The following is a 22,546-nucleotide window of genomic DNA, read 5'->3' as shown; positions in this document are numbered from 1 at the left end:
TTATTTAGCATAATAAAGCTATGCAATAATAACAAATTCAGTTAAAAAGTGCATTCATGCTCCACTTTTAGGTGCTCCCAAAAAGTCAGTGTGTTAATATGATACCAAATGCAAAACGAAAATTGTAAGACTCGCAAACAGTACTCAATCGAAATAAAAGACTTAAACTGACACTATTGCACATGTACAGACCTCCCTGTCAGAAATACAACAGTGAGAGCCACTGCAGGAAAGTTAGCCGAATATGTTGGCGCAGCAGAACAACACACTCCTACAAAAAAAACAATGACACTGCCCATAGTAGTACTGCCTTATCCATCACTGACATTGGCACACCAAGGTCCCACTGCTGCAGTAAATACTCCACTACATCCAATCTAGACTGTACATGTGTGTAGTTCTGTGTGTCAAATGCAGGTTTAAATGAGCAAATATGATCCTACTACTAGAATGACAACCACAATTATTGCTGACACACCCAGAAAACAGACCCTCCCTATCCCCTCCAGGATGATACGCCAGGAAATTAGACTTGACAGCCACAACCCCCAACCATTCACTGAAAAGAACCATTGGGATAATCGCTGGCTCAGCAGAAACCTGCAAGGAATATAAACCATATAGACAACAGGTAAAATGAATTAATCTCATCATGGTGCCAAACTGAAGCTTTAGCTGATCTTGTTACCCATAAATTGACCTTTGTCAGTGGACCGATGCTCAGAACAGTTAATCTCTTGATACCAAGGGAAGATTATTTTATTACATTCATTGGGCAGTTGAACACTTGGCTTCAGTCCAATTGGATCAGTTGCCATTACTGGACATCCAAACTTGTAATATAATGCTATCAGTGTGGATTTGAACCTAATGTGGTGTACACACTGTATCATCAATCGAAAGCCAACCTTCAACCTTAATTGAGGTAAGACATCCATTTTATCTCACTGTAGACCACTAAACAAAAATACTAAAATAATAAAGCTTTTAGTCTCAATTTACTCTTAAATGGACTTACTTCTGTATTCGTAGTCATAAAATAAATTGTGCTCTAGACAAATTAAATGCAGAAAACCTTGTTAACTTGTGCAATATTGGTATAACTTATATTGTAACATATTCTAATGGTGAATATTAATACTGAAAAAGCAAAAGTTTACTTGTGAGATTACCATGAGAACTATATACTGTAGCACAGGGAGGCTCTCATAACACTTTTAGTGCGAGAATTAGTATCTCCACCTACACTTATGAAGTTTTCATATGACAGTGGTGATATGTTGTGTTTTCTTAACCACAACTGTAGAAATATTTTCCTAACAGCTGGAATCGGATAATAAAGGTCTTGTTTTTTAGTGGGTCTGCCAGGAAAGAAAGGCGGGTAGTGGGGGCGGATTCTGAAACAGGGCGATGGCAAAATCAGATTCCACTCAAAGGAGCTAACTCCTCATTGAGAAGAAAACCAACATGTGTTCCACTGACATTCACCAGCAGTGTGTGCAGGGGCGTGCACACAGATTGTGATAGCATATGTGCCGTTACAAACCCAGGACCTCTTCATCAGACAGAACCCATTCTAAATGGTATGTACCAAGTTACCAACTCTGAAAGAGGGAGGGAATAGTTATTCCACTATTATGCTGACCACCGGAATGGCCACAGAGCCGAAAGATTGAGTCTGCATACCTAGGAATGACGACTGGACCAACACATCATCGTAGGCACAGCTTGATTGTCTTTAATACACTCCAAACTACATCCTTCGCAAAGCTTCTTAGAATTTCTCTTATAAAGTCTAGAATGTCAGTTGTGTAAAGAAATACTACATACAACAACACATGAATCGTCAAATCAATACAAGCAGTGTTAACATTTGTTTTCACAGTGAAAAACATGGAACTACTACTCTCATGAGGGTATATCACAGTGCCTGGCTGGTCTCGACAAAATGTCGCCTGAAACACAATCCCATCATTCACTTGTGAGGATGCACATGCACACACATACAACGGCAGCTGACATGTGATATGTGGGTTGGATGAATAACTAAGGTTGTAATTTGCTCAATCAATAGCCTCGGTCATGGGTTATCCTCATCAATAATTAACATGCCCTCTGGATGGTGACCCATTGTCGTCCGCTATTTGACAAGAAGTTTAAAAAAAAAAGAAAAAGAAAAAACACTATACCTTGGTGGACATCTCACGAGAGAATCATTTGTCCTGACTCAAGTGGTCATTGTGTGGTGTTCTGCAACCTCCTTATGAATAGTGTTTAATAGATTTATTTAAATAGGTAAATTACTGTCAAGTAAGAAAACTATGAATTTGAAATTATTGTGAAATGTGTTAGACCATAACTTTGGAATACATTTTCGTATGAATACATTTTCATCACATTTTCCTTAAATGTTTTAATCAAATCTTTGTTCTACATTTTTAAAAAAATATTTCATTGTGACTGGGCTCTCATATTTTAGATTTCAAAAATGAGCTTTGCCTCATTATTAGGATAAGCCCGTGTTGGAAAATACAGTAAGTATTGACAAATTAAGACAGAGATTAAACGGAACAAATGACTTCTCACGTTTCATGTCCTGTTCACCTCCGAGCTACATCTCGTTACTTTTACATTGATTGGTGTCACAGTGAGGATGTGGGAAAGTATCGCTACCCTTGACCCAATGGCCTCAATAGAAGCTGCATTCCAAGTCATCATTCCTCTCTTGATAATCACGACTCAAACATTCGAGTCCAGTCTGGCGACAAACAGCAGTGGAGCACTGCGACAACTCGGCGATTGATTTCCTGTTTGCATACCATCTCAAGCACATTTATCATCCGGTCTACAAAAAAACAAAACAAAAAAAGAAAACAGAAAAGAAAGGGCGTTGCTAATAATCGTTCACCTCCCTTCATGCACAGGTCTACCTCATCCAGTCATCCTGTTTTTTCTGTGATTTCATGTATTCATATTTTGTGTTTACCATGTAAAATCCATCAACCAATATTTCATGTAAGCTATCGACATCTGCTTTGATGAAAGCATGGTATTTTATTGGGCAAATTTCTCTTAGCCACGGCGATGATGAGACAGAAGGTCGTAACTGCTGACAAACAACTTTACTTGGTGTGAAAACAACTTGCTCCTCTCTTTTTTCCCACTTAGAAAAAATACAGAGGTCATGACCACATTGTCCTCAAGGATATGGGTGTAATGAATTGATTTTTGAACATTCAGAATTTTGTCACATTAGAATATAATTTTACCATCCTATTGCTTGAGGATTTTTCACACTATGTGTGTGCTTAGTTGTGGGTGTGTTTGCGTCTGTATGTGTGTTTGTCATAAGGTCAAACTAATTTACTGTATTCCAATTCAACCTATTTTCAGTTGATTAAGTGCACACTGTTGATAATCTTGAGTCCAATCAAAACATACATCCATCCATCCATTTTCTGAGCCGCTTCTCCTCACTCGGGTCGCGGGCGTGCTGGAGCCTATCCCAGCTACCTTCGGGCAGGAGGCGGGGTACACCCTGAACTGGTTGCCAGCCAATCGCAGGGCACATACAAACAAACAACATTCGCACTCACATTCACACCTACGGGCAATTTAGAGTTCCCAATTAATGCATGTTTTTGGGATGTTGAAAGAAACCGGAGTGCCCGGAGAAAACCCACGCAGGCACGGGGAGAACATGCAAACTCCACACAAGCGGGACCGGGGATTGAACCCCGCTCCTCAGAACTGTGAGGCTGACGCTCTAACCAGTCGGCCACCGTGCCCAAAACATACATACTAAATTATTTTAATAAAAGCAAATTTTGAACACATTCTGTATATTGGGTCTGTGATAATTATAACCAGAGGTCATTCCGAAATCACCTTTTTTGTTATTTATACAGTATCTTCGTGTATACTCATGTTGATTTGAATAATGTGTCTTTGAAATGTAAATGCATCAAATCAACAAGAGACAAATGAAAGGGTTACTTTTGCATGTGGCTTCACCTGAGAACACAGACATTAACAGTCACACGTGTTAAATACTGTTCATACATCCCGGCTAATACCGGGCATAAGGCAGACTACACCCTGGACTTGTCATCAGTCAATCACACAGCACATAAAGAGAGACACAACCATTCACACTCACATTCACACCGTCACTGACAGGGAACAGGTTCGTGTGAAATTTGGATTCATTTTTGCAAAGACACAAATGTTGGGTGGCACACTGAAGGATATGGCGAGCATGTCATTCGCAAAGTCAAACATTCTGAGTTCAAATCTTGGCTCGAAACTTTGTCTGAAGTTTAAATGTTCTCCCTGGGTACTGTAGTTACCGCTTATGTTCCAAAAAGAAGCACGCTTGTGTTTTAAATAGTCTGAATTGTGTGTGCATGTGTGTGTGTGCTCATGTAAAGCGATTGTTCTTTGAAGGACAATAAAGTAGGCCAAAAACAAGGGAGCAAGTCCTATAAACCACACACACCGGGAGGTGTTGGGATCAAGTCCCCGCTGTATCCATCAAGGACGCAATAACTGTTTCATACGCAGTCCACACTCCAGAGATTAACCGGGTCAGTGAGGAAATCCAGGACAACCAGCACACAGGAGCAAGTCAACGCTTGTAAACCACCACACAGGTTGTGTATCAGCGTGGGCATGTGTGAATTGTGGAGAGTAACACTAACCCTTTAATGCCCTCCCACTTGCCAATGCACACACTCAAACATTCCACATTCCATTCCCTGGAAACGGACATCGCACAACCAAACATTTAAAGCCATTTGCCTTCATTCAGCCTTTAAAACTATTGTGCTGCTTTGTACACTGATAACCATCCTTGCACACCAAACTCACACAAACACACTAATTGTGATCATCTTGGTGATTTAAAGCGACAAACCTTATTGTAGTAAAATCCGCATGGGTCACAATAGTAACCAACAGCAACCATATCACAATTTCTAGGCAAATTTGACAATATTTAAACTTGCCACTGTCTCAATGGCAACTACAGTATCTAGTAGTTTGCAAGATCAAACAAATGCCTCCAATGGGGAATACCACTTTCACTTCTGGAGCACCTGAGGACGACTGAAGGGCACACACACACACACACACACACACACACACACACGCACGAATGCACTAAGACACACTGACAAACGTCTCCGCACATATTAAAGAGCCCCAAGAGTCCCCTTACTTCAGACAGCATGAGAGTATTCCCCACAGTGGTACTCTGCACAAACCTGTCCCAAAAATGGATGTCAGGACCAATGAAAGAAACCAAGCTGTTCGTCACCATAGTGCACACTTACTCATACATTTGATAAGTAAACCCACGAAAAATGTTATCAAGGTTCTGATTGTCCCATGTTTTGATTATCCAGTTCTCTTTCAATGACAGGTTAAGGACAACTCCCAACTGCTTCCCTCATTCCTTGCAGACTATATATGCTGTAGCTCCAGTTTTAGCCATTTAATAGAAGATACATAGACGCATGGAGCTACATGATTTAATGTCCTTCAGAGATCTGTAATACCCTTCACTCGTGTAAGTATAGTTTAGTTTAGACTGCTACAAAAACACTACTTTTTGTTTGATCCGCTCTTGTCTTTAAAGTACTCTTGGCTACATGGGTTCATTATTTCAAAAGTCACAACACCACAGTCTAATATTTCACCATCTGGTTTGCATCGGCTTTGGGGAAATAATCAAAATAAACAAACAAAACAAAAAAACAGCCATCCCATCCATTATCATTTTATCCAGGTTTCATTTCCCTATTAGATGTTGTTTGTCCCTTCAACATAGTTGCATTCACTACAAGTCCTTTACAATATTTACAATATAAATGTCAAGTAGTGCACAGGACTGTAAATGTTGTGGAAATAAAACATCAATTTATTTCAGACTAAATAAATTGTTATGAGGATGCTGTAAAATAACAATGAATATACTGCTTGTAATTTTTATTTCATTAGCTTTAATCCAAAGTTTAATATTTCCAACAGGTCTTTTTCATTCAATATGTCTTCACTCTTGAGCAGCAAATAAAATTGCAAATATTCAATGGGGTGTAAAATTACAGTTGTGTTATTTTCAATAAAATAGTATCACTAAAAGCTCCATGTCGATGTTGTCGCCCTCCCCCTTTTATGATTTTTTTTTTTTTAAATTAAAGTAACTCCCATTACATTGAACTCCTAAGGTTCCCCACTAATGCTACCAAAATGTAACACTGACAAAATACAGTACAATGAAGACAATTGAAACCAGAGCACACTCCGAATGGGGATTTTTGTGCAGTACTCATTACATTCAATGCAATATTTGTGAAATCATTACAATTACCAGAAAACCTATAAATTGACAAAACATATTTAGGTTCACATCTTTGCGAAAATCACTGTTGCTTTGTTTTTGTTTTTTTGTTTGTTTTTTGGAGGGCGGGTGGTGCAGCACTAATGTTGGGATTATTATTGGGATAGTTATCAAAACATACATTGGAAATAATGAAACTGTCTTTGGAAGTAGTTCCAGCTCACACTTTAATATATAAAAAGCTATATTTATGTAACTGAAGTTAAGCTCTTTTTTAATGTATTGCTTCAGGAACTCTTGCAATGAATTTTGTTGAAAGTAAATGTACTTATTGCCTGCGGGAGTACTAAAAGTTGCATTTAGCACGACGAAAATCAGGGCATGCTGTGTCCGCTTTTAAGAATTCTAATGACATGTGAGTTATGGACACAGAGTAGTCATATAAGATTTGATGGCTTTGCATGTAGTGCGATTGTCTAATTTATCCTAAGTGAGAATCCTTTTCACACTTTCAAACCCACGTCCGGGGATCCATTAAAATATATGTGCATGTCTGTGAGCCCAGTTGGAATGCATTGAGGCAGGTGTGTCAGCTGGTTGGGGCAGAGCAATGCTAAATCACTCCTCAACTGACACAGCTCACCACAGGGTGCATCGCCATGTGTTGGTGGACACAGACAGAGAGAGAGACCCAGGGGCTGCGGTTACTGGGTCACAGAGAGAAGGATAAACCTTTCTATAAATCAGCAACTTGTGATCCGAGTGGCTTTTACACACACACGTGTGTGTGTGTGTGTGTGTGCGTGTGCGTGTGCGTGTGCGTGTGTCCGTGTGGGTGTGTGTGTGTGTGTGTGCGTGCGCTTGACTAACACAATGCCCTTGAATGTGTCTTTTGGTGCACATGTCTACACTATAGCATAGCAATTGGATTCATCTCTTGTGATGCCCCATCCACCATCCATATACCAATATTTTAATAACTTTTAATTTAAATATTTTGACAGAGGGCACAACTATTATTGACATAGTATGAATTGATGAAACAGGAAAAACAATATTCTCTTTGAAATTTTTCAAATCTATTGTTCTTCATTTACTTTTCAGTTTTCTCAATGTATACAAAACAGAAAAAAAATTTAAAATACGTGTATTATTTTGTGACAATTGTATAATTAAGAACAAATGGTTGTCTTGGATGACTATGGTGTAATTTCTTCCCACAGATACACTGATACGTGTGTTGAGGTGTATTGGTGGCGGTTTTCTTGCACAGTATCAATGATCGCACAATCACTGCATTGTGATACTATCATAATTAGGGGCAAACTATTGTGTACTTGTACTGTGTGTGAGTGACAGACCAGAGCAGTTGAGTGACATCGTGGACCAATCCTAGCACACATCAAGATTCTCCTCTTACCCTTGATCCCATTTTACCAGAATACTCCTGTGGCTCATCACCTGTACCTTTAGTTACACTCCTTTTCCTGCTGCAGCACATTTCATGCACCCAGACATCATCATCCGCACACACAACCACAAGCACACCAAGGTTGATAAAAATTGTTAAGTCTTTGTCACTTGAGTGTTTTATATTACAGAACTAATTTGAGTTTCACGCCAATTTTGTGTTGTTTTAGCACACAATTGTGCATACGCTCGCAAAAATGCGCACCTGCCACAAGTAAATCAAACACACGTGTATACACACAGAACATAAGAGTCCTGGCTCACAATCGTGCCAGTACTGATGGACAGAAGAATGGTAGGTATTTCCAAGGGTCTTCTCCAAACACCCTCCCTGGACTAAACTTGGATCTCACACAAACACAAATCACACTGTCAAAGAATCCTGTAGTGATTCATAAGAGCTCAGTGAAACAACTCTCCAGGGTCCAATTAAGATCCAAAGGCTTTTCCACTATGATGGACACTCCTGAGCATAATATACAGATGAAAGAAAGTTAGACATAAAATATTGCCGGTGCCTTCCTTTGTAGCTTTTCCCTTGAGCTGGCATGGGTTTCCTCCAGGTGGTCTTGTTTCCTCTCATAAAACAAACACATTACGAGAAGATCACGCGACAGTTATTTAAAATCCACTTGTAGGTTGTGACTGTGAGTGTGAATGGATAGTCTATCTGTACATGACAGCCATGTGATTTAACCGGTGACCTGTCCAGAGTTGCCCCGCCTCTTGTGCAATGTCATTTGAGATTGTAGCCTTCCGAAAGAGTAATTTGACTGGATGGAAGGATGGCTGCAACATTCAGGGTCCATACGCTATGGATATCATATTACTGTTGCACTTTGTCAACCTTGGTTCCAGGACACGAGGAAGCCTCATATAAAGTTATCTTTCAATGGACATAATAAACGCATTGGCCACTTAAAAATTGCGCATGGGGGTTATTTTATGTACCCACAACAGCTACTTATAAAATATTTATGTACCCATAAGAAGTTGTGTCAATTTATCCAGTAAAACGGTTGTGATCATAGAAGTCGCTGGTGTTGCATGACAGGGACTGATTCAAAATATCCATATTACTTTATTCCTGGTAATTGTTTTTTTTACCAGTGTGCTGTCCTTCAGTTCCACTAAGGATGAGTTTAACCCAGTTTTATCTTGATGCTTCTTTTCATTTCATTTGTAATAACCTTGGTTAATCACATTCATGATTTACATTTTCACAGTCATTAATTTCCAAACTTTCATCTTAAGTCTGTGTCCTAGGGGTGCAGAGCAGCGCGTGGTTTGGTGGCAGCAGGGTTGAGAAGAGCATGTTCAGCAGAAAGGTTTCTCCAGTGCAGCACCCTGCAGTGTAACCAGTAGCGAGTCATTGGAGGCCAAAATGAATTTCTTGTAATGCCTAAACGGTTTTACCAGAACTGCCGTAAGTATGAGCTTCCATTAGTACTGCTATGATCTTTCTAAGCAGAATGCTGGAGATACAATGTTTGTTACTGAACCATAAACATACATAACTTACGCACGCAGGGACAGAAGCCCAAACCACTTCTCTGCCTTTGGGCTGCAAAAACCAAGGCTGACTCATGTCATGAAGCTGGTTTGGGCTTGTTAATTGAAATCAGACAGTGGCCAGTCTGTCATACACAGTTTCCTCTGCACACCCAAGTTAGTGAAATGTAACTCAACACTGTAAAACGTGCAATTAAATGCATTCATGTGTTTCAGTGTCATGTGATAGTTTAAATGCTGTTTCAATCTTGGAAGAGCACCAGTGTTGGAAATATGTCAGTAAAATCATTGGATGGGTGCAGTGCTTTCTGTTGACATAAGAGTTTCATTTATCATAAGAATATTATGCAAGTAAAATCTTTCTTATTTTATATTATTAGTTAGTTAGCCTAACCATGTGTCTAATCCATGTTGAACTACATCTGGAAACTAAATTAAATTGATCACTAGAGATTTATTGGCATGCATTGCAGGGTTATTTTAGTGATTCTGTGCTCTTACGTTTTATTGAATCATATTTCATGTTATGTTGTATCCTTTTATATGTACATTTCCATATAGTAACCATTAAAATTATTTGTTTCTTTGTGTAAAACCAAAAATCATTTGGTTCTCATAGCGTGTAACCAAATACAGTTCCTTCCACAATAAAAGACTCGTAATGAAATGCATGCCTTTCACTGGCAAATTGTGAACATCAATCATTTGATTTGCAAAAAGAATGTTGCAACAGTTCCGAAGACAATGAACCGCTATGTCCCATTTAGGCAATTCCAATACACGCATGCATTATTTTAATTTTGTGCAGCTTAGTTTATGTGGTTTTCTGTTGATAAACGATAAAAATAAAAATGATAGTCAATTAGAGAAATGATGCAAATTTTAACTAGCTAGGTGAACAGTCATTCTTTCTCTATTGAACACACGCATATACATAAACACAATAGTGCCATCCTTAATTTGGGGCCCGTGACAGGCTGAAAAGCGAGAGTGATAGATGGGCAGGGCTTAATCACCTTTAATCAGCTTCTTCCTTAATTGATGATGTACAGCCGCCTTTTACACTTGCAGAATGCAGTGAGAGTGAGGAAAGGAAAGGATGAAGGCCCAAGAAAGAAAAGCTGAATGCCCTTTGTGGGGTTCATAAGTAGAGGCAGATGCCCTCTGTCCTGCTTTCGGCTTTCACCGCACAGATCCACTTTGTTGGTGTAGCTGATTGATTTAGTAGAAAGCATTGTGTTTCCTTCCTTTGCTCACACAGCCGTATTCTCACGTTTCTTTATCAATGAGCAAAGTGGGGGTGGGGGTGTGGGGTAAAAGGTTAGAACTCTAATTTAGTTAGTAAACAGAAGATTTGTTTTCCTTTTGATTTACTGTGTGACCGTCAACTTCACTGTCAAAGTTTCATGGAACCCTTAGATGTGTATTGCCTGCTATGTGGAAATCTACTGTCTGTACTTACAAATATCAGGAAACATATGCATCTCATGTTTGAAAGTAAGAGTAGAAAGATCCCTTCAGAAACGATTTTCCTGTTCATTACTTTTTTTTTTTAAAGAAAAGTCTATTGACTAAATCAACCCAAATGTACATAAAAACAAATAAAACCAGAATTATGATAATTTTAGTTCCAATGATTCACTGGATTAGACCCAACAAAGGCCGCATCTTCGTCACCCGTCCCTGTCCCATCATGTGTCCCGAAGTTGAAGCGCGGTGCTGTCAGGGTGGCCAAAGCCCGAAGTGTGGGGGGCCTGTCAGGGCGGGCTGAGCCCCAAGACAATACCGTTACAGTGGGGATGAAGACCGCATGAATGACCAGAGGAAATCATGGGGCGAGCAGGAATGTCCCCCACTGGGCGCACACATGGTATTTCGCTTTACGGAAGGGTGATAACCTCCTCCCAGAACAGTCTGTCATTAAAACCAAATCTGGCAAAGAGTTCTGATTGCAGACAAATACATCATGTTAGCAAACAGAGAAGATGCTTGACTTTAAGATCTTTAGCCACATTTCCACTGAGCGCTGCAGTTCAGTTCAACTCTCCACGCTACGGTTTAGAATTGCAAAATCTTGATCCGGTATGTTGTGCAACATCATGCGACCATGGCACCCTCTGCCTGTGTATCCCAATCAATAAACAATAGAGCACCTAACAGCTGGTGTTCCTTCATTTTGGTGCCCTTTATAGCTTTAGATAATGGAAACACCCAAAATGTTAACTACAACTGAAACAAATTGTACTGTTAAAATGGAAGTGCTTATTGGTTATTATAGCTTTGCATTTCTAGCTGCCAAGATAATGCAATTTGTCTTCTTGCAATCTCGAGCCCAACGAATGAATCAGCTGGATGCTTTTAAAAATGTCCAATTCTAAACCCAATCAAAGCCAATGATTATGTTCAGTGAATAGCCATATGGCATTTTCACCTGCAAAAATAATCTTCTCAATCACACACAGTAGAGGCCCCCAAGTGCACTTGAGTACCACTCTAAACTCCATGCAGCCTCCATTTTGAGCCACACAGAAGGCAACAGGCACATGTTATAGCCTCATAAAGCTTATCCAATAGTGTGTGTTATATACTCCATCCTGGCTGCTCCAAGAGTTTAATCTAGATTAATGAACACCTTTACGGCAGAGAGTATGAAGTAATTAGAACCACGCTACTAGGCCAAAGCAGTATGAGAAGTCAAAGCAAGATCAAAGCAAAACGATCATGGCTGTTACGCACCCATATTTTTTTGTTTGTTTTTTTTCTTTTAGGAAAGCCACAATCACACTTTACTCCCCTAGGGCAAAGTCAACCACAACATAATTTCCTGTCAGCACTTCTGATTTGCAGCACACTGGATTTCCCCACTGACAGCCAGATAGCTTTGATTGACATACAGTACATGATCGTAAGCCTCAGATATCGAAGGCCTATATGTCCCGCTTAATGTTTGAAGCTTGAGCTGTTTTTTTTCTGTAGATAATATTCAATCCCCATATCTTAGAGATATGAGAGTGACAGCCAAAACAGCTCCAATCCTTCCTTCTTATCTTACTGTTTTCTAAAAGTCTCCATTAGGCAATGATTAGCGCAAGATATACAAACTCATAAGTATTGATATAAAGCGAGAGTGTGTAAGTAAACGCAGTGGTCTTTTCCTCAACAGATGTTAAATGGGTCAAAACTGATTTTGAAAGCAGTGGGAGAAAGCAATATTTCCTGTGTGCAACCACTGTTTTTCACTTCACCAAATTGACTGTGTATTTTAGAAACCACAAGAACAAATATTTCAAATATTTGTCCCTAAAACTTCACCCGATCCTTCTTGTGAAATAGATTGCAGTGTCAATTTAGAGGACTGGTGTATCTCATCATCATTTCAAGCCAACATATCACATATGGTCACATATAGCTTTCAGTTTGTGTATGCATCTTATTGATCTTGTTTATTAAATAAATGTGAACTTAGTTTAGCTGTAGAGTAATGCACATGTTATGAGACATACAGTAGATTAACTATAGGCTACAGCTTTTCTAAATTTTAAATCTTTTAGAATACAATATAAAACATAAGACATACATTATTGCTTTACTTTTAGATAACTATAAATGATAAGAGGTAAGGTATTGCTTCATACTGTGTGAATACACTATAAATTTGAATCAGTCTCTATTTGAGAAGACAAACAGATTTAGTTTCCTTCATTCCTAATTACCAGTAAGCATGACTCGGCTTAATTTCCCCTATGATCTTAATTACTGAACAGACGAGCTGTGATATGTCCAGAAACACACTGCGTATATGAAAACATATTCCAATGTTAACCAGATGTTAAGAATCTAGTGCAATTAATTCAAAGTGATGCGGTGTGCTGCATGGAACTTCACAGACCTCATCATTCCCATGCACTGCAAACGTCTCCTGTGGCTTCGTCATCCTCTTTTTTCCCCTCACTGTTTTCTTAAACTCATAAATTGTAAGATAAATGAACAAGGCCACAGACATGGAGAGAAATGGAGACATGATGATCGTGATTGATGGCACTATTATAGAGTGGCATATCTCACTTAACAGAACTTTTGGCGATGTTTCAACATTTTAGCACACTTGTGCTAAATCAGGCAAAGCAAAACATAGAAGAAAACACTCATTGAAATGTATGGATGTATAATAAATTAACACAAAACACCAATTAGTCACATTCATGGCTCCAGTCTGAGAATGTAACAAACTGTACAACAAAGGTGAATACTCTCAACTGAATTACACACACAATTAGTTAACTCACAGAAAAGTGTAATGAAGTTTATTCTTTCCCCGCATGGGGACATTTTTTACTCAGGAAAAACTCAAGCATGTTAGAAATTAACACTGAACCACAGTCATTTAACAGGCCAGTAGCAGAATCCTAATGATTGTAATCGTCCCCTTTTAGAAATTGAGTTTTGGGTGGATGCATTCAGAAGGAAGGATATGACTCACGGCAAGCGTGATTGACAGACAAGCTGCAAGATGTTCACCTGATAATCACAAGGTGTCTACATCCTCGTTAATATGTGGGCATTGTAATTAACACCTTATTTTGATGATAATTGGATGCAGTGCAATCTAGGAGCCAGCAAGCAGCCATGTCTCCCTTCATCTCACATGCATCTCGTCTAACAACCTCTAAATCACTCGTGCGTGTGTGTGTGTGTGCGTTTGTGTGTGTGTGTGTGTGTCACTACGCACGACATTCGCATGGTAAGTACATGCAGATGGCAGTCGTAGTAAACTTTCAGGCCCCATTTACATGTAAATCAATGGATTAATTGGCCAAAGATCTTTAGAACTGGGATGTCATCAATAACGCACATCAGTGACCTGGAACTCATGATGATCATCATCATTTTAATAAACACACTTAAATACTTTAATCCAAAATAGAAATAGATTTAGCAACCTACAAATGTACAAAAAAAATGCCTATTCCCACTGCTGACAATATAAGGTGAAAAAAACAAATCAATAGTGTTTTCTAATCTGAGGCATGTGAGGAAAGCATCAGTCCTTATTATTATTATTATCATTATTATTACTATTATTATTATTATTTAAAGATGTTCCTCCAAAATCATGATAGAATTTGCACTTTGGCATTACCTTCTTGTGTTGAAATTGGAAACTTAACAGAAAAAGACGAGCAGAGTGGAAGGAATGGAAAACTGGCCACGTGCATCGCAGGCGTGGGTCATGCTCCCTTCACCTTGACAAATACCTGCTGCCATGTATCTGAACAGGCAGAAATGAGGGGAAATGAATTGGAGGTGGGAAATCTATGGATGATGAGTAAAGTAATTTTGTTGGACACTGCTGTCTGCCTTTTTTGTCCTTTCTTCTCCAGACTGCTCCCATGCAAGTGTATGTGTGTCTGTGTGTGTGTGGGAGGGAGGGAGAGAAAATATCTGCATGAGTGTGTGTAATTTGTAAGAAAGGTCAGTGCTCATCTGCACTGTGTACCAGAACCTTTAAAGGTTACATCTTTTGTCCTGGTATAAGTAACGCATTAATATCCGACAGGAAGAGCACTCACAAAAATACAGCGCAATATTAGCAGCTTAATTCCTACTTTTTTGGCTGTATGCGTTCTTTGATGACATGCAACAACGTTCACATCAACGTTGAAGCTGACCCCTAGCAACTGAAATAATCACGAGAAACCTTGGAATCAGTGTCAGAATCAGAAACAGAATCAGAAAATAATAATAATAATTTGTACCGGCATTACCAGATAACAAGCAACCCTTTATTGCTCAGTGACTGTTTTTCTCAATGTCTTTATGTCTCAAAAGTGTTCTCTGTCAATTGACTGTCTGTTGTACTAGAGCGGCTCCAGCTACCGGAGACAAATTCCTTGAGTGTTTTTTGGACATACTTAAATAAATAAATTCTGATTCTGATTCAGATTCTGAACAGTGGCATTTGCAAGTAATACAGGCCACCTTGGAATAATGATCTACTTGTAAAGAGTTCGTTTGCAGCAACAATAATGAATTGAAAACGAAATGGATAAAATACAAATGATAATAAATAATCATTCGGAATTTGATTTGAGTCTTTTAAAGTGATTTCTCTATGTTTGTTAGCACTTTTCCTCATTAGGGTCATGGGGGAGCCAGAGGTTATCCCAGCCGGGCATTCAGGAGGGTACACTCTGGACTGGTTGGCAGTTAATTAAAGTGCACATTGTATAGAGAAACAACATTCACACCATTGGGAAATCTAGTCTCCAATTTCCCTAACATCCATGGTGGTCAATTCATTTTGTGTTTCTTGGCTTCTAAATCTGTGTGTCTGGCTCTATAACCAGATGCACAGTCCATTGAGTGAGAACTTGCGTTACTGGAATACCTTTGACACAAAGTACCCAGAGAAAACCCTCACACGCACAGAGAGAATATGCAAACTCCACTTGGGAATGCCCTGAGGTGAGATGCAAACCCAGAACCTCAAGACTGTGACGTAGAAGATGCAAACCACAAGCCACCATGCTGCCAACTGTTCAATTTAATTTCAAAATTTTGATATGTATATATATCCAGTATATATATAGAATACTTCATATCTCACATATCTCATGCTAATAACATTTCTGTGCATGAAGCCTTTAGCAGGCAAGTACTGTACATTCCATCGCAAAATGTTGGCAGGCACACTCATCTAAGTGAGCTTTGATTTATTAATGATATCGGAAGCACATTAGTTAATCTTACAGTCGCTGGTGTGTTTTGTATAGTAGTTGGAATCAGTAATGAGCAATTTAAACGTGAAAATGGCTTCTTGAGAATGCGGTGCATGGTCAAAGGGGATGGTAAAGGCCAAGCCAGAGATGAGGAAAGACACACACCCAAACATCCACACAGCTGCAAGGCCTTTAAGGTCGTCCGTGTTCCAGTCGGCATGCTTGGCTGCACTGAGCATGCTCGGTTGTGCTTGGCATTCAGACTGCGGGGCAGTTAAAGGCCTGATCGCTGAGGCCTGACCGCTTTTAATCAGCACACTCAAACTCACATGCACTTATATGCATATGGCTCGCACGCAAGTGACCCACTACCACAGTTGTGCACGCAAAGACTCAAACACTAGAGGGCACGTCATTCCATCTGACACCCTTTCCAAGTCAAGTGCTACGGCTGAGGGTAAATGTCACCACTCTGCCTCATACAAGTGGACAGAGACCTGTGGGGTGTGTAAGAAATGAGTGTGCAGGGAGCTTTTCCTTCATCTCTATCAAGTGCAGAGCGTGTGGATCATTTAGACACTTTTCAGCTTGAGTATAAGTTTTCTGCGTGCATTAGGACTTCATCATATATGTATGTATATATATATATATATATATATATATATATATATATATATATATATATATATATATATATATATATATATATATATATATATATATGCTCCATCTCACCCACAACCCTAATGAGGATAAGCAGTACAGGATTTGTAGATAGCAGGAAAAAAAAAAAAAACCTACTGTAGTTCCCAAAATTAGCTATTTATTCTATTGACAAACTGCTCAATCAGCACATATATTTTTTTTAAATTAGTCCACCATATTTAACATTACCTCACTCATTTTCAATAAAAGAAAGGGAACGACTGGAGAGTGTGACCTAAACTTCTTGCCATGCACAATGCAATACACAAGGCAAATGTTATTCTTTGCTTTTACACCAATATGTGTTGGTGTAATAGCTAACATTGCATTAAAACGGAGAAAACAAAAAACATAAAATGTGATCAACATAGTTCCTAACTCTTAATTTATCTTGCCCACCATCTTCTCAAATCTAAAGACAGTATTAGGTAGTATTAGGTTTTTGAATCACAGATTGTTCTTTTGAGACGTTGCTTGCCCCAGGATCTACTTGGGTCAGTTGCCAGTCAGTGATGCCAAACCAGAAAGCTTAACTGAGCCCAAATGTTCTTCCCGCACATCTCCCACGTAAACATAGTATAAAGAGAGCGGTGACTCATCTCCAGAGTGTCAGTTTTCAGTTAACTTTGCTGAAAATGTGGCACAACAGTCAACTTGTATGAAATGCTGCCCTTGAAAGCAAACTGGAATCCCATTTCACAACTGTTAAAACCTGCAAGTGTCATTTTCCAAGAATAGGAGTCTGTGAAGTCATGTGTAGCTCTGTTTTCACTCAACAACCAACAAATATCACAAATTGGAAAGACAATGTGCACAACACCCTAACTTGTTACAGCCCAAATACCACACTACCACAGGATGTGTGTGAGTGTCTGTGTATGTGGGTGTTGCAAATGCCTTTGTGCAGTGGTAAGCACATCGTCTTGTCCTCACCACCACTACTTTACTAATGACTTGTATGCAGTATATTGACAGATGTGTCGCTTCCACTTAAATTGGGCATTTATTTTCTCTTTCTCTCTCTTCCACTGGCTCAATCACACACATAAGTGGTGGAACATTTTGCTTCGAGCAGTTTTAGCAGTACATTTCCCATTGTCTTTTTAGAAGTATATAAAAAAAGATAAATAAAATAGAAGACATTATCCTGTCCGGTTTAGGGATAAGAGTCCAGAAGCACTTTTTTTTAAGATCATAAGCTTCAGAGAGACAATATACCAAGCTAAGACTTGAATTTGATTAGCAAGTAAGATTTCTGATAGTGTGCAGGCTCATTTTTAGGTCAATCTTCAGTCTTTTGGAAGTTACATCAATCTCACAGGCTGATCATTGAGAGAGAGAAAAAAAATAAAGATCAGTTTCTCGAAAGAACAAAAAGATCATTTTAGCTCCTAAATTAAGACTGTGCCGTCACAAAGAACAGCACAAGTCAGGAAGATAACTTGGTCGAAATGTCATATTGATGTTAAATTGAGCTCTGTTATGGCTAACAGTACTAAGAAGAGAGTTCTCTGGCTCAGATACACACGGTAAAAGAGTTTATCACAAACCATAACATGAGGTTCACCTGCTCAGCCCATCCTGGGAGCAAATGCATGCAGTGTGTATACCAGTACATCCAGTATGTAACACAGATCGCCCTGAGCATATGCTGATATGCTGATTACACAGATTAATCAATGAGACATAAACAATAAGAGCAAGGGTGAAATAGCAGGTGCAGCTATACCCAAGATATTAAAGTGGAACTAAAGACCAATTTGTCGGTTCATTAACTGTTCATTATAAACATTTTCGGATTTTTCATTCATCAACAACTTGCCACTTGCAGCATGTGCTCATAAAATAGAGCGACCTTTGTTACAACTAATATAATAAGTGCAATAATACAAATCTAATATCAAAATAGATACAGTGTATGAATGACAATGACAATATTTGATTGCTTTACTTCAGGCCTGCTTCTACACATCAGTGAGAGAAAAACATTCCCATAAAAACAACTTTGGTGCTCTGATGAAATCATTTAACGTGACTGAAAGAAGTGCAGCTGACAAAGACAAGAATGACTTCAGATCATTTATCCTCACGAGGGCCACAGGGGTGCTGGAGTCTATCCCAGCTGACTTGGAGCGGGAGGCGTGGCGACGCCGCCCAATCGCTGGGCACATATAGACAAACAACCGTTCACACTCCCAATCACACCTAAGGACAATTTAGAGTCTTCAATGACCTGAACATGAATAAAAAAACTGTAAACCAAAAAAGCCAGCCAGACCAAACACTCCTACACTCTTCCCGCCATCCCAGAATGAAAGCCTGCCACTTGGGCCTCACAAGTGACATGCTGTGACAGTGGGATGGCAAGAGGGTGTGTTACAAAGTGTGACATCGAATAATTTTATTGAAACTGCTGGTGTGATTCGTCTAGCAGAAAATGTCAGGAGAGATAAGTAGAGCCATTGTCATTTCTTCACTTTAATATGGGGGAAAGAGAAAGAGCCAGAGCTGAGCAATAGCAATTATTTGCAGTGAAAACAGATGTTGTTTGGCTGGAAATTCCTGTCACGCCTGCGTCTGTGACAAAGCAGCGCAGTGAGATTAGACGTCTTCTGCAAACAGACATTTACAGTATGTGGCTGAGAGCTTCCTTCACAGAATTGCAGCTGTACGCTGACATGATGCTCCTGACAACCACTCACAATGTTGCCATATATGCCTACAGGAGCTGTTTAGATAAGTGAAATACTTGACAGATGCGGCACCCAGATGAGTCTGAAGGACAGCATGCTTTACTGCATGATGGGTTTTTAGTAATAAGCTTTTTCTACACACTGCCCACTACATAGGATACACCTGCAATCTAATGAGATCTAGCACAAGTACTATTTATTAAAAATGTGCTTTGAGGAAGATATTGCTCATGTTTGACATAGATATTATTTTATCAATTGACAAGTGGGTTTGTTATTGTGGTTGCATAGGTGTAGAACTGCATCGTACAGAATGCCGTTTTCTCATACATTGGTCACATTATTTAAATGAAAATGCAAAATATTAGAAACATCTTTTCAGAACAGTATCAAACAAAACTAGCATATTTATATGATAGTATAAAACAATATAAATGACATATTGCTAGTGTTGCGAAGGTCGAATTTGTTATACAGCCCCTACGTGAAGGATGAAGTGTACATTGTCAGTTTATGAAGTGCATACACCAAGCATCATATCATTTTTGGGCTTAATCTATGGCAGTCTAGATGAAAAATAACTTGTTTTATCTAACAAGTGGGCAATCTCATCTACCCATATATATCTCTTCAGACAACTCAATATTTTATTTCATCTTTTTATCTTATCTATTTCCTAGAAACATCAAAAATGCAATATACTGTACAGCGGAACTAGAGCTGCAGAGGGGAAAATATCCTGGGACTTTCCAGGTAAATATTTATTTCATTGTATTGCATTTTATTAAAGGTACATCTAGAAGCAATATATGGTTCTGGGAACAACCAATGAACAATCATGTAAAAAAAAAAAAACATAATACAACATGTCACTATCTGCTGATCTAACAGCAGAAATGTTAGAACATGCTTTTGGGAGTTCAGTAGCGATCTTTTAACGATTGACAGCTCTTTCTCTCCATATGACACCCTCTCCCTCCTTCTTTATTTTTTCTTATTCCAATTCAGCTCGCCTTTGGTTGCCTATCACGCAGTAATGGATTGACCTCCCTGTTACATTACGTCTTTCTAAACATCCACGGTGTCAGTAAACACAACATTTCCCACAATGTCCATCCTGCTGTCACTGCAAGGCCACACAGACATACTGTACACACACAAGCTATGCATTCACAAACACACACATTCACTCACACACACACACACACACTAAAATCCATGTCAGGAAAAGTTCCACACCCACCAATTGCATATGTGGTTTGCATGCAAACATACATACATAAATGCTTTTTTTGGTATCCTTTCTTTACTGTGCAAAAGACACAAAACCACATGAAATGAGTCCTTATGCACACACGCTTACACACAAAGACTGACCACTGGGAAGTGGTGCTGTTAACTGGCCAGGCCTCTTCAACAAATAAACACCCCATCTATCTATCCTTTCAAAGGGTATGTGTGTGTGTGTGTGTGTGTGCGTGCGTGTGTGCGTGCGTGCGTGCGCGCGTGTGTGTGTACGTACATGTGTCCATTTGTGTGTGTTTGTTTCTGTGTGTTAAGTTGAATTCCTGAGCCTGTGGTTACCAGCAGCTTTGAAGTCCCAACATTACTAGGGCCCCAGGGTGACAGGCTTACCCGCCACCCCCTGCTTGCAGTGGAAGCCCCATAAAGACGAGCACAACGGGCAATCATGCCACAAATGAACAAACGCTCCTTGCATCCTTGGCTACGGCCTGCTCCCTGGCCCCCTACAAACGCTAAACACACAAGTTCAGTTCATCAGTACAGTAAACCCATTTACTGTATTATGGGAGATACGTTCTAGACCCAACAGCAATTGGTAAAACTTCACAATATTGATATATTATTATTATTATATATTAGGATTAATATATATATATATATATATATATATATATATATATATATATATATATATATATATATATATATATATACATATACACACACGCATCTTTCATAGATTTGCCCCATCACACACACTTTAAACATTACATTTTATTCAAACTCAAATTTAGTCAACTCATTAAAATACACTTTTCAAAGTATTCCTTAGTACCCGTCCTCGCTCTCTCGGGCCAACATTGAGCCTGCTTGCTCTAAGCTATTTGTTTTTCACTCCCACTTAAAGTGTAGTGTAAAACAGACACATAAATGTTCAATCAAACCATGTACTTTCATTTCACCAAAGTCCGCTAGCATAATTATATGTTAAGATTAATGTTAACATATAATGTGAGAAGCAACAGGTGGGCTAACGAAAACTAGCATAAACGTGACGATACTAAACCTTCAAACATCTACTGCTTGAACACACACTGAGCAGCGATGCATACAAACAGAGCATACAACTACACACACGGGCACATATTCCCTCTGCTCTGTTCCGCTACATAGAGGTGATGCGAAGTATCAACCGAGATACGCAGGACACTGAACATTGTACGGTTGCATTCATGTTATCAGCACTCTTATAACCAAGCAATGTTTAACTCCACAAAGGATGAGCATATGAGTGTGTTTTATTTGAATTTTCTGGCCCTCTATTTCTCCACCACACACAAATACGCAGGGACGTGCGCACGCAGACACACACACACACACACGCACGTGTACACACACACACACACACACATGCAGAGGGATCAGTCCATGCTCCAGCGGTCAGAATTATTGCTGAGTTGCCTTGCTTATTCAATTCCAGTTTTGAATTAATGGTGTCTCTAATTAACTACATGTTCATCATCTTGCTTCTCTCTTCTCACTTTTTCCACACTCCCTTCTTTTTTTTTTTTTTTTTGCTCCCCCACCCCAATCAGACTTTCCTCCAGGCTGCTTTGAAATGGAGTGGTATGATTACTGCAGGCCCCTCACCGAGCTTTGTAATTAGCTTTTTGTGTACATCATGGCTATGTAGGAGTCCCAAAAAGTCAAACGATAACAGGAGGGCTTCAGTCTTTTGGAGTGAGAAGTTCGTGTCCGTGAGAATTTATATTGGCAGACTCTTCTTTGTGTTTGATTTTACACAAACCTCAATCTTTTATATGCTCACTTGCCTGATGTGTTTTCTCTTTTTTTTTTTAAAA

At 39.2% G+C, this 22,546-nt stretch overlaps 1 protein-coding gene across 4 annotated transcripts in view; it reads right to left on the bottom strand.

Moving 5' to 3' along the window:
* The window catches only part of epha3 (eph receptor A3), an 85,217-nt gene that overhangs the window by 40,752 nt on the left and 21,919 nt on the right, over positions 1–22,546 (bottom strand). The gene's annotated exons all lie outside the window — the stretch shown is intronic.

This window comes from Phycodurus eques, chromosome 12, assembly GCF_024500275.1.
Source record: "Phycodurus eques isolate BA_2022a chromosome 12, UOR_Pequ_1.1, whole genome shotgun sequence".
Lineage (NCBI taxonomy): Eukaryota > Metazoa > Chordata > Actinopteri > Syngnathiformes > Syngnathidae > Phycodurus > Phycodurus eques.
Note: the sequence above shows the minus strand (reverse complement) of the source record. Positions and strands in the feature narration are given on the sequence as shown.